Source organism: Chlorocebus sabaeus, chromosome 21 (assembly GCF_047675955.1).
Source record: "Chlorocebus sabaeus isolate Y175 chromosome 21, mChlSab1.0.hap1, whole genome shotgun sequence".
NCBI classification, from domain to species: domain Eukaryota; kingdom Metazoa; phylum Chordata; class Mammalia; order Primates; family Cercopithecidae; genus Chlorocebus; species Chlorocebus sabaeus.
Genome location: NC_132924.1, coordinates 66844476 through 66858901, shown reverse-complemented (window position 1 = coordinate 66858901; position 14426 = coordinate 66844476).

The window sequence follows — 14426 nt, the reverse complement described above, 5'->3', positions numbered from 1 at the left end:
GAGAAGGCATTACTCAAACCTCAGTACTTGCAAAGGAATTCCAAACTATGAGGATTATTTGCCAGGATGTAGTAGAAATCATGAACACAGGTGCAAGTACAGAGAGACATAAAAATAATTTAATAGGTTTGGTCTTCTCAGTCAAGATCTTGTCTCTGATCTAAACCTAGACTGTGTAAGCTGTTACTAGGCACTACCATATTGTTATCACCAATGCCCTGTGTGTACTGAAAAACTCTTGTCTCTCATACTAACTCTTCAGTGCCATGCAGGACTAAGCATTTCTTGCCTTAAAAAGAGATGTAGCAGAAGACTCTCAAATGCCACCTCTTACCTGCTGGTTCTGATAGGCCATAACTGTGGTGAATACAGTCTCAGGAAAGTTGAACGTTTTCACTCCATCTCCAACAGGAACAGGCTTAGTGAGTGAAAGGTCGCTGCTGAAGTCTTTGCGAATCACGTGAACTCGAGGCTGGTATTTGTGCATAGAGTGCAGAATGATCTGAAATAAAAAGGGGACTTGTACCAGGCTTGGCTTTAAGGAACCTACATTTTGCTCTCATGCAAAATACATCACTAAGTAGAAGCACTAGGAAAAGCACAGATTGGAGGTGAGATGTACAGAAAACTAGAAATCAGTATACTTGCCAGGAAGAACTAAGCAATTAGATAGCATTACATGGAACCAAATAGCAGGACATCCTTATCATGGATGGTAAAAGTAATATGCTTGCTTCAATTGGATAATGCCGAATGACTTCTCTAGTACCAATGGACAACATATCACTAAAAGGTCTCAGAACCTCTGCCATGTGACTAGTTATTCCCTCCAGCTTCAAATTTTCAGCATGTATTCATGCTGTCTTTAAATTCTACATCCTATTATTTGCATTCATTATTGAATATGTGAACATTATTTTGTTATGTGAGAGTGAATGGTAGATATGGGTTTTCACTCTTTCAGACAATTGTTATTTCCTTGAAGATGGAAGCAATGGTTTTAACTTTTTCAATCTTCCCATAGCACCCAGTATGGGTCCTGCCATTCAGTGAAAACTCAGTATGTGTTTCACTGCCAAAGATATATTAATAGCATCACATGCTCCAGTTATACCTAGAAAACCTTAAGATTTAGTCTTCCCTATAAAAAAAAAAATTTCTTGACAAATTAGCTGAAACTGTCATTCACTTGTTTCTCTTGTTTTATGGCCTTTGGGTTATTCTACTGAATGTTGTGATTTCTTTTACCACTGGTTAATTTGTTTTGTTTTTCTGTCTTGCCTCCTAGACTGTAAGCCTCTGGAGCACAAGGACTTTGTCTGGTAAACACAACTTGATGTATAACAGATGTTTGCTAAATGTTAGATTTGTAATAAATGGAATTTAACTGGAAAAAAATAAAAACAAAAAATGAAAAATAAAAATAGAAACTGAACTTTCATCAAGTTTTTATGTTAAATGTTTCCCCCCAAAATATGAGAAAGAGCAGTTAATAGTTATGTTTAATGAAAAAACTATTAGAATGTCATCTCTTATTAGAATGTTTTGAGGTTTCTGAAAATTCATATTGTTACTAAAAATATATCATTCTTTTCACACCAATAATTTTAGGCTATATTAAATCAAGAATAAAATTAGAACTGATTATATATATCAGTATATATACTAGTGTATATATAATATATATCAGTATATATATACACATCAGCACATATATACATATTATATATATAGCTATACTACCATGGAAGCACATTTTACTTATCAATAGTGAAGCATGTTTTACTTATGACGGTTGTTTTGAAAACCTAACATTATGTACAATTTAATATCTACTTAAATTCCAATTTAAAAATGTATGACCATTATTTCTGTGCTAATCAAATTGTATGAAAGAAAACTTGACAATATGAATTTTATCTTGCAGTTATTTGACATAATTGTTAAATAAAACTCAGTATTATTCGATTATTCATAACAAAAAGTAATTATTAGCATAGGTAATTGTAGAATTCTGTAAACACAGACAACATAATTTATATGAATAATACATATTGGCATCAAATGCAACTGATTTTTTATTTTCAGATAGTGACAATTAACAGAAACTGTAATATAATGTATATAAAGCTAAAATTTTAATTTATTTAAGAATTTGATAAACTTCCCAAATATTCAAAGTGTTTACCAAATAAGTATACAAAAGCAATGATTATTTATGTAAACTACTATAAAAATAGAAATTGAGGGTTAAAAGATGTCAACAATTGAACCATCCCCACCCAAGGGACCAACCAAAATGCAAAAGAAAACTGTATTATGATACATCAGGTTGAATTAAATACCTCAAAATGCATTGCGGTATATAGAAATACTTTAAATAAGAAGTTCAAAAGATGATAATAGGAGACAAGTAAATAAGAATATGTCTAACAAGGTTTGATCAAATCTAGGAAAGAAATTGAGGAAAATACATATAGTCTTAGAAATTAAGCCTAAAATACAGGATACCTAAAGGAGAATGAAGTTGATAATCATGCAGAAAATGAATAAGAGAATGAATATGTGGGAGACTGGAATATGCTGCCACAAAATATGAAGGATTTTTGAGCTGATTAGAAGACAAGACAACTAAGAAGAAGCAGATATAGAAAAGCTCTCTGCACTCCCTCAATTTGCCTAAAAGCACAGCATAGATTTCAAAAACAAGATAACCTGTCCCACTTTCTACCAGGAAGAACAAATGTTAACCACTGAAGGCAAATTTAGACCCTAATTGGCCTGATGATGGTACCAGAGAAATTTACATTCACAATCTTTACTAATTAGCCTTTATCTGTCATTTATTCGCCTTTCCCCAAGTTACTGCCCGTAGAGATTCAAAGTCTTTTCCTTTGTTTTGTCACTTATCTAAAAATTTGCTGTTCTTTGTTTAAGAAGCTATATAAACTGTAATTCAAAGTCATGCTACTGTGAAGCACTGTGAGCAGGTAAGGCAAATATAGATCTGTAATTGGTGTCAACTCCAATCAAGATACTTGGTTTTGCTCCCCAGTGTAAGAGAGATAGATTTATTCAACTTGACATTAAGTGGTTACATGGTCTCTATCTGTGATGGTATTTTAGCAAGGACTTAGCTTTGGTCTCTACTGGAATATCATACTTTTGACAAAGGCAAAGTTACACAGGCTCTGGTGACACAGAGTGCATACTTTTACTCCCATGCTTAGATTTAATTGTTGGCACCATGGCTATTCTGCTATTTGTTTCATTAGTGTGGCTGAGTGCAAGGTTTTACTGAAACTCATTGATTTAATAAGTCAATCTATTAACTCACTTTTTAATTTTGTTTTGTTTTAGTTTAAAATGACAATTAAAAATTGTATATATTTATATGTACATTGTCCCCCCAGGTTTTTTAGTGCCTCCTACAGTAGATTCTGTTTATGGGTATTTACATGAGACAGTTTCACACACAGTGCATGTTCATTTGTGTCCATCTATACACCTCTACCCCAGATCTCTTTGTCTCTAATTTTCCTAATTCCATGCTTCTGGGCTGCTGACCAAATGTCATGGCACCCTATATATCCTTATGCCAGCCCAATATTCCCTCCACCAGTGTAGACATCCAATAGTACTGCTCAAGCTCTTTTAACTGGGATTTTTTTCTCTCATCATTCACTATTAGAGGCCTCTCTGAATGAAGTGTTAGCATGGTAGCCGTAGATTTTTGGCTTGCACTATCTTATCTGATTGAACTATTTGTAAACTAAGCTAAAGAATTTTCTCCTATGTCTGCTGGTCATAGAGAACAATTCACAAGGCCATACATGTTAGGTAGGTGAATTATAGGCCAGGGCTATATTTAACACATGAGTTACACTCACTTGGTCATAATGTATCAACATGTATATAGCTGGATCAGATTAGCTCACATACTATTGAAGATTTTCGCATAGATGTTTGTGAGAAATACTGGTCTGTAGAAATTTTTTTCTATCAAGTCTTTGCTTTTAATATTAGGGTAATGCCAGCCTCATAAAAAGAGCTTGAGAATGATATGTTATGTTTTATATTCTGAACATATTTTGTAGAACTATTACTATTTTTTCTTATACCCATAACAAAGCTGCACATGTACCACCTGAATCAAAAATAAAAGTTGAAATTATTCTAAAAAATTGGTAGAAGTTATCTGGATCTGGACTTTTCCTTGTTGGACAGGTTTTAAACCGTAAATTCAATTTTGGTATAGACTACAGGACAATTTGTATTTTTATCAAATAATTTGGCATTCTTAATTTATTAGAATAGAGTTGTTTTAATACCATACTCTTAGCTTTGGGGTTGTGTTGATATTCTCTCTTTCTTTCCGGATACTTGCGATTTGTTTCTTCTCTATTTATTAGTCACTTTTGTTGATTTTTCAGAGAAACAGGTTTTGTTTCATTTGTTTTCTCTATTGTTTTTCACTTGTCAATTTTATGATTTCCGTTTGTTATTCTTTTCTTTCTTATGCTTACTTTGACATTAATGTATTCCTCTTCTTAAACATTTTCCTAAGTTGGAGGCTTAAACCATTGATTTGAAATCTTTATTCTTCTCTTGAATGAGTCTATAATGGCATAAATATCCTCCTGAATACTGCTGTATCTACATGCCAAAATTCAAAATTGTTAATATGTACTGTCATTTTTTAGTCAACTAAAACATTTTCTAATTTTTCTTATAGTTTTCATCTTTTTCATTAATTATTTAGAAATGTTTTGTTTAATTTCCAAATATTTGGGGTGTTTTTATTCTAGTTTGTTTTTCTTCTTTTTTTCATATAATTCCATTATGCTATTGGAACATACATTGAGTAATACCAATTATTTTAAATTTTTAAGGTTATATTTTCTGAATAAAGCGGAATATGATCAGACAGTGGATGTTCCATATGCACTTGAAGGAATATGTACTCTATGTTCCTAGGTTCTAGAAATGAGTTTTTTGATTGTTGTTTTTGTTGTTGTTTTGTTTTGTTTTGTTTTGTTTTGTTTTGTTTTAGATGGAGTTTCACTCTTGTTGCCCAGGCTGGAGTGCAATGACCCGATCTCGGCTCACTACAACCTCCAACTCCTGGGTTCAAGTGATTCTCCTGCCTTAGCCTCCTGCGTAGCAAGGATTACAGGCACGCACCACCATGCCCAACTAATTTTATATATATTTTTTCTTGTTTCTGATTATGTAAAGTTTTATTAAACAGGCTTATCACACAAGTTTTCAATTAGTCATAGAGTGAATGCAATTATATATTTTTCTTGTTTACAATAGACATATTGTTGTGCCATTTACAGATTTTCTAAAGAACGATCTTTTCCAAAACTCTAATAATATAACACGAAAATTGTTATTGACCAATGTTCAAGGACCACAATTTGCTTTCAGTAAAATTTCAGTGCTCCCTTCATTTTAGTAATCTGGAAACTATATAAACTCTATGTTTAAATATTATTTGTTCATCATTTTGATGGCTGAATGTTTAATTGCTACTATTCCTTGATGCATATCATGTACAATTCCCAAATATCAAACTATAATAGTAAGTACCCCAGATATTTTAATCCCTGTTTACTGTAATTCTATACCAATTTCATTTCTTATATAAAAAAGTATAATATAAATAATGCCTAACACTGAAAATAAAAAACTTTGAAAAAAAATTGGCAGACTTATTCTGTTACCTCGAATACCAAACTAAATCTAATGCATTGAAGTTATGATAAGAAATTAGAAGAGTAAGTGCTTTTCTAACAATCAGAACAGAATAGAATCTGAAATAAACCTGATTGTGGATAACCACCTATCAGATTGTTAAAGATAGGATGATGCCTACATTGAGATAAAATGAACCTAGAGTTTTTATTAACCAAGATATTTTATAATTATAGTATTTCTCATTAAAAAGAAATCTATGGATTGGTGGACTTCCTGAAATTATTATAGGATAAATATTAATAATTAGTTCACAGCTATATTACAATGACAGAAAATACACTTACTAATCTAATTTTATAGTTTTAGTAGAGTCAGGGTTTCTCCATGTTGGTCAGGCTAGTCTTGAACTCCCGACCTCAGATGATTCACCTGCCTCGGTCTCCAAAAATGCTGGGATTACTGGCGTGAGCCATTGTGTCCAGCCCTATGTATGTTAATTAGACCAAGTTGGTTGATAGTGATTTTCAGGTCTTCTATATCACAGCTTTTATGAAAGTGTGTTATTAACATGCATCTAGGATTGTTATGACTTCTTGGATACTTGATACCTTTGTTATTATGTATCATTACTTATCATTGGTAATATTTCCCTGCTGAAGTCTATTTAGTCTGATGTTAACGTAACTATTCCCACTTTCTCTTGATTACTATTTGCCTAATAAATATTTTTCCATCCTTTTACATTTAATATGTGTTTATATTTGAAGTATGTGTGGTGTGTGTGTGTGACACACGTAGACACATATAGGTAGTTATAACTTTTTTATTTGCTCTGATGATTTTGTGGTTTGATAGGTTTCTGCATATTTGTTGTAATTGTAGATATCATTAGATTATAATCTGCGGTCTTGCTAGCTATTTTATATTTGTTCCATCATTTCATTATTGGATTTTTATCCTTTTTTCTACCTTCCTATTAATTACTGTAACATTTCATTTTGTCTCCAATAATCATAATATTTATTATGTATTCTTCTTTTTAGTTATTTTCTTAGTATTTACTTTTTTAATTCATCAGAGTCTAACTTTAAATAATAGTGTACCCCTTTATTTATAATTTAAGTAGTTGACAATATGCCTTTAACTCTTTCTTCATAACCTTTGTGCTATTCCTGTTATTTACAATTTAAGTAGTTGAAAGCATGCCCTCAACTCTTCCCTCGCAACCTTTGTGGTATTCCGGTTATGTGCTTTAATTATACTTATGCTATAAATACACACTATAGCAATGACTAATTTGCTTTAGAGAGTTCATAATCTTTGCATGTAATTAAACTCAAGAAAAAAATCTAGTTACATCCTATTCCATTTCTAGCATTCTTTAATTTTGTGTATATGGATACATATTTATGTCTCTTATCCAGTCTCTACTGCCTAAAGAAATTTACTAACATTCTTAATTCTTAACAATCTTTAATTCTGCTGGCAAAAAATATCACGTTATTTTTTGTAAATAAAATGTATAGTGTAGTATTCATTGTTGTTCCTTTGTATGTAATGTGTTTTGTTTCTGTCATTGTCTTAAATTTTTTCTCTTGGATGGTGAGCAGTTTATGTACAATATGCCCAGATATGCCTGGGTTTTTCATTTGTTTTGTTTACTTTTTTCAATTCTGTTTGTAATTACCTAATTGTATTGGTTTTGTGAGTTTCTGTTATTAAATTTATTCTTTATTAAATTTAGTATCTTTCTTCAAATATTTATTTGGTTCCATTCCTTTCTCTTGAGATTTCCGTAACATATATTAGGCTGTTTTGAGTTCATTGAAATCATCCTTTCCTCTTTCTAAAACAATTACTGTATTTCCATTTTTTAAAAATCATTTTCATGTTTCTCCTGAAATTATCTATCTGATCTTGCATGTTACCCATTTTTTTCCCACTAGAGTCCTTAACATATAAATCATAGTTATTTTAAATTCTTATTGTGCAGTTGATATTTCTAAAAGGTCATCCCTAATTTCTTTTTATATTTCTAAATATTGAGCAGGGTATGATATGTGCATAAAGAGAGACAAACTTAAAATGCATGCTCAAAATTACTGTTGATTATTAATGGTTTCCACAAAATTAAAACAGTGTATTAACATTGTAATCTTGAAGCGGTTAAGCACCAGTAAAATCGCAATTAGTCCTAACACTCTGATTTATATAAAGCAAAAGAAAATTATACGTAGAATTAATGAGGTGGCCACAGTGTATCCAGTTAATTTGATTTTAAGTTGACAGCAGCATCATTCATTAACTTTGGAAGAATATAATAAAACACACCAGAAGATAGAACTGGCCTAAAATTCATTTACATTATTCTTATCTTCTAGTTATAGAGTGTAGATAAGAAATTTAACTACAAAATATAAAAAATACAATTGATTTGATTATGAGCTTGATTTAATGGATTTTTCAGTAATGGATACACCATGTTTTACATTTTACAGTTTTTTACTTGATTGTGGAAAATAAATTACTCTCAATATTAGGATCTGTCTCTATCTAAAGGATACTATATACTTTCCACATAAGATACATGATCAATGACATTAGAAATTCATAGCACACTAATAACGTTCTGTTTTTGGATCATCTGGCAATGTTCAGAGAGCCTAATATACCAGAGAAAGTCAAATATTTTATTCTAAGGTAGTATTTTGCAATTGAAAGTAAGTATTCTACTTATCATTTCTACTTTTGTGTATTTTTCTGGGATAAAGAAATAAATTTTAGTATAATAATTAAATCTTTGTTAAATATTTCTGGAGGATATGTCTGTAAAAACATATACTTCCTGGCCTTTATATTAAAGCAAATTACTTTTTAATTATTTTTAATTTCAATAGATTAAAATTTAACACAGACAGTAAAACACTGATACTGTCATTTCAAAATACTATTTGTTTGGTTATATGGAATATTCTTCCCTATTAAATCATACACCCTTCAGTCATGAAAAATTTTATTTCTACTCTTGATGGAGCCCCAAATATGAATAAGGATACTGAATTTTCATACTATTAATAGCTTAAATATGAACAAGGACGCTTGAATAACACCTCAAACTTATGGTCTTGTCTTGACTCAAGAGATTTAGAACAATGTTGATATAATTAGTAAATATGAAAACTTGATCATCTTAGTATAAATTGTGTAACTATTCTTAGTTAAGATTCATTAAGAATATAATACTTAAGACTCGAGAAAATCGTACAGATGCTAAAAGATATGGTAACTGAGAAAGTACCAAAGAATAAAAAGAATTAAATGATTCAAGGGCAAATATATGATGAATTCTTCCTGCTATCAAAATTTTTTGGCATTATTTTTTAATCCAAATCCTAAATGCTGGCCATTTCAGCATCATCAATAACAACACCACTAGTTATAGCCTATACTTACTATTATTTTATTTGATAAGCATATCCCGCAACATGACCCCACATCCTTTGTCTCTGAAATCCAGTAATTTTTCTTTTAAAAACACTTTGTAGGTAAGAAGCAGAGGCTCAGAGGACAAGTAACTTGTTCAAGATTACCCAGTTGGGATCTAAACACAATACTTTTTCACAACATCATATTTTATTTTTAAATTAGAGTAGAAAATGGAAAAAGGCATGTCCTCTATCTTAAAGAAGTAAACTACTTCAACTCCATGTATACTTTATCACAATTTTTCCTTTTTTACAAGCCCACAATTTTAAAGAACTCTGACATTTTATTTGCCTTATTCTTCATATTCACTATCACAAAACACTGCTATTTCTTCCCTTGAAATAGCACTTCAGTGTGTCCTTTTCTATATATTTCTACCACACTAATTCATATCCCAATCTCAGAACAACATAATAGTCTCTTCTTGCCTCTAGCTTCAAACATGTATCCCTGTCAGCTACATTATTCCAAATTATCACATTCATCAGAGGCCTCCTAGGATTAAATATCTACAAAATCTTCATGATTAATAATATAGTTTAGGCTTTCATCATTGTGTTTCACAAACAAACCAATGAAATTATTCTCAAGATACCCCATTTTAGTCTCTTCTTATATTACTATCTACACAGTTTCCAGAGTAATCTTATTGAAAGGCAAATTTGAACGTATTTTCCTGGCACCGAATACTCAGTGATTTCTAAAGATTTAAGGTTAAATCCAGACTCCTCTACATAGGAAGTATGCACTGATATCCTGTTGGCCCTATCACAATTGCCCTGCACCAAGACTTATTAACCGACTTGTCTGCATTTTCTCATGATCTCTTTACTTGGAATCTTTTATATAACACTTTTCTCCTGTGTACTTACACTTTCTTCCCCATCTCCTTTACATTATTACACATCTCATTTATCAGGGCCCAGCTCAAAAGATACCTACTAAATGAATACTTTCCCACCCTATCTTTATATCCCAGACTGGATAGAACACTTTTTTGAAATATTGAGGTAAAATTAACATATAATTATTTATTTTAATATGTACAATTAGTGACATTTCCTACTTTCACAATGCTGGGCAGCCATCACCTGTATCAACATTCAGAATAATTATTTCATCACCCCCCAGAAAACCTTATATGTTAAGCTCATGCATTTAATATCATATCTAAGAATCCATTGCCAAATCCAACATTACAAAGATTTACCCTTATGTTTTTTTCTAAGTTTCAGTTTGGGCTGTTGTATTTACGTCTGTCATTCATTTTGTGTTAATTTGGATACATGAGGTAAGATCTTATATACAGATATCTCATTACACCAGGAGCATTTGTTGAAGAGACTATTCTTTACCTGTTTAATGGTTTTGGCACCTTTATTGAATTGAACAGAGATGAATGGTTTTACTTCTGGACTCTCAACTCTATTCCATTGGTTTGTATGTCTATTCTTATGCTAGTAATATACTTGTTTGATCATTGTAGCTTTGTCATAAATTTTGAAATATGGAGCTGTGCATTGTTTCCCTGCTCTTTTTTTTTTTTTTTTTTTTTACCAGACAGATTTGTTGAAAGGACTTACTATCATTCCATATGAATTTGGCATTCAGCTTTTCCATTTTCACAAAAACAGTTTGTTGAAATTTTAATAGGGATTATATTGAATTTGTAGACCACTCTGGGTAGTATTACCAATATTAAGTTTTCCAGTACATGAACACAGATGGTTCTCAATTTATTTAGATCTTCTTAATTTCCTTAATCAATATTTTCAAGTTAATAGTGTACAGGTGTTCCATCAGCCTGGTTAAATTTAACCCTGTGTATTTTGTTTTTTAGATGCTATTGTAAATGGGCTTGTTTTATTAAATTGTTTTGGGATTTTCTTTTATTATTATTATTATTATTATTATTATTATACTTTAAGTTCTAGGGTACATGTGCATAATGTGCAGGTTTGTTACATATGTATACTTGTGCCATATTGGTGTGCTGCACCCATCAACTCGTCAGCACCCATCAACTCGTCATTTACATCAGGTATAACTCCCAATGCAATCCCTCCCCCATCCCCATGATAGGCCCCGCTGTGTAATGTTCCCCTTCCCGAGTCCAAGTGATCTCATTGTTCAGTTCCCACCTATGAGTGAGAGCATGTGGTGTTTGGTTTTCTGTTCTTGTGATAGTTTGCTAAGAATGATGGTTTCCAGCTGCATCCATGTCTCTACAAAGGACACAAACTCATCCTTTTTTATGGCTGCATAGTATTCCATGGTGTATATGTGCCACATTTTCTTAATCCAGTCTGTCACTGATGGACATTTGGGTTGATTCCAAGTCTTTGCTATTGTGAATAGTGCTGCAATACACATACATATGCATGTGTCTTTATAGCAGCATGATTTATAATCCTTTGGGTATATACCCAGTAGTGGGATGGCTGGGTCATATGGTACATCTAGTTCTAGATCCTTGAGGAATCGCCATACTGTTTTCCATAATGGTTGAACTAGTTTACAGTCCCACCAACAGTGTAAAAGTGTTCCTATTTCTCCACATCCTCTCCAGCACCTGTTGTTTCCTGACTTTTTAATGATCGCCATTCTAACTGGTGTGAGATGGTATCTCATTGTGGTTTTGATTTGCATTTCTCTGATGGCCAGTGATGATGAGCATTTTTTCATGTGTCTGTTGGCTGTATGAATGTCTTCTTTTGAGAAATGTCTGTTCATATCCTTTGCCCACTTTTGGATGGGGTTGTTTGTTTTTTTCTTGTAAATTTGTTTGAGTTCTTTGTAGGTTCTGGATATTAGCCCTTTGTCAGATGAGTAGATTGCAAAAATTTTCTCCCATTCTGTAGGTTGCCTGTTTACGCTGATGGTAGTTTCTTTTGCTGTGCAGAATCTCTTTAGTTTAATTAGATCCCATTTGTCAATTTTGGCTTTTGCTGCCGTTGCTTTTGGTGTTTTAGACATGAAGGCTTTGCCCATGCCTATGTCCTGAATGGTACTACCTAGGTTTTCTTCTAGGATTTTTATGGTATTAGGTCTAACATTTAAGTCTCTCATCCATCTTGAATTAATTTTCATATAAGGAGTAAGGAAAGGATCCAGTTTCAGCTTTCTACTTATGGCTAGCCAATTTTCCCAGCACCATTTATTAAATAGGGAATCCTTTCCCCATTTCTTGTTTCTCTCAGGTTTGTCAAAGATCAGATGGCTGTAGATGTGTGGTATTATTTCTGAGGACTCTGTTCTATTCCATTGGTCTATATCTCTGTTTTGGTACCAGTACCATGTTGAACTCATCTCTGCAGCAAGCAGACCTAAAAGACATCTATAGAACTCTCCACCCCAAATCAACAGAATATACATTCTTCTCAGCACCACATCGCACTTATTCCAAAATTGACCACATAATTGGAAGTAAAGCACTCCTCAGCAAATGTACAAGAACAGAAATTATAACAAACTGTCTCTCAGACCACAGTGCAATCAAACTAGAACTCAGGACTAAGAAACTCAATCAAAACCGCTCAACTACATGGAAACTGAACAACCTGCTCCTGAATGACTACTGGGTACATAACGAAATGAAGGCAGAAATAAAGATGTTCTTTGAAACCGATGAGAACAAAGATACAACATACCAGAATCTCTGAGACACATTTAAAGCAGTGTGTAGAGGGAAATTTATAGCACTAAATGCCCACAAGAGAAAGCAGGAAAGATCTAAAATTGACACTCTAACATCACAATTAAAAGAACTAGAGAAGCAAGAGCAAACACATTCGAAAGCTACCAGAAGGCAAGAAATAACTAAGATTAGAGCAGAACTGAAGGAGATAGAGACACAAAAAACCCTCCAAAAAATCAATGAATCCAGGAGTTGGTTTTTTGAAAACATCAACAAAATTGACAGACCGCTAGCAAGACTAATAAAGAAGAAAAGAGAGAAGAATCAAATAGATGCAATAAAAAATGATAAAGGGGATATCACCACTGACCCACAGAAATACAAACTACCATCAGAGAATACTATAAACACCTCTACGCAAATAAACTAGAAAATCTAGAAGAAATGGATAATTTCCTGGACACTTATACTCTTCCAAGACTAAACCAGGAAGAAGTTGAATCCCTGAAAAGACCAATAGCAGGCTCTGAAATTGAGGCAATAATTAATAGCCTACCAACCAAAAAAAGTCCAGGACCAGATGGATTCACAGCTGAATTCTACCAGAGGTACAAGGAGGAGCTGGTACCATTCCTTCTGAAACTATTCCAATCAATAGAAAAAGAGGGAATCCTCCCTAACTCATTTTAGGAGCCCAACATCATCCTGATACCAAAGCCTGGCAGAGACACAACAAAAAAAGAGAATTTTAGACCAATATCCCTGATGAACATCGATGCAAAAATCCTCAATAAAATACTGGCAAATCGGATTCAGCAGCACATCAAAAAGCTTACCCACCATGATCAAGTGGGCTTCATCCCTGGGATGCAAGGCTGGTTCAACATTCGCAAATCAATAAACATAATCCAGCATATAAACAGAACCAAAGACAAGAACCACATGATTATCTCAATAGATGCAGAAAAGGCTTTTGACAAAATTCAACAGCCCTTCATGCTAAAAACGCTCAATAAATTCGGTATTGATGGAACGTACCTCAAAATAATAAGAGCTATTTATGACAAACCCACAGCCAATATCATACTGAATAGGCAAAAACTGGAAAAATTCCCTTTGAAAACTGGCACAAGACAGGGATGCCCTCTCTCACCACTCCTATTCAACATAGTGCTGGGAGTTCTGGCTAGGGCAATCAGGCAAGAGAAAGAAATCAAGGGTATTCAGTTAGGAAAAGAAGAAGTCAAATTTTCCCTCTTTGCAGATGGCATGATTGTATATTTAGAAAACCCCATTGTCTCAGCCCAAAATCTCCTTAAGCTAATAAGCAACTTCAGCAAAGTCTCAGGATACAAAATTAATGTGCAAAAATCACAAGCATTCTTATACACCAGTAACAGACAAACAGAGAGCCAAATCATGAATGAACTTCCATTCACAATCGCTTCAAAGAGAATAAAATATCTAGGAATCCAACTTACAAGGGATGTAAAGGACCTCTTCAAGGAGAACTACAAACCACTGCTCAGTGAAATAAAAGAGGACACAAACAAATGGAAGAACATACCATGCTCATGGATAGGAAGAATCAATATTGTGA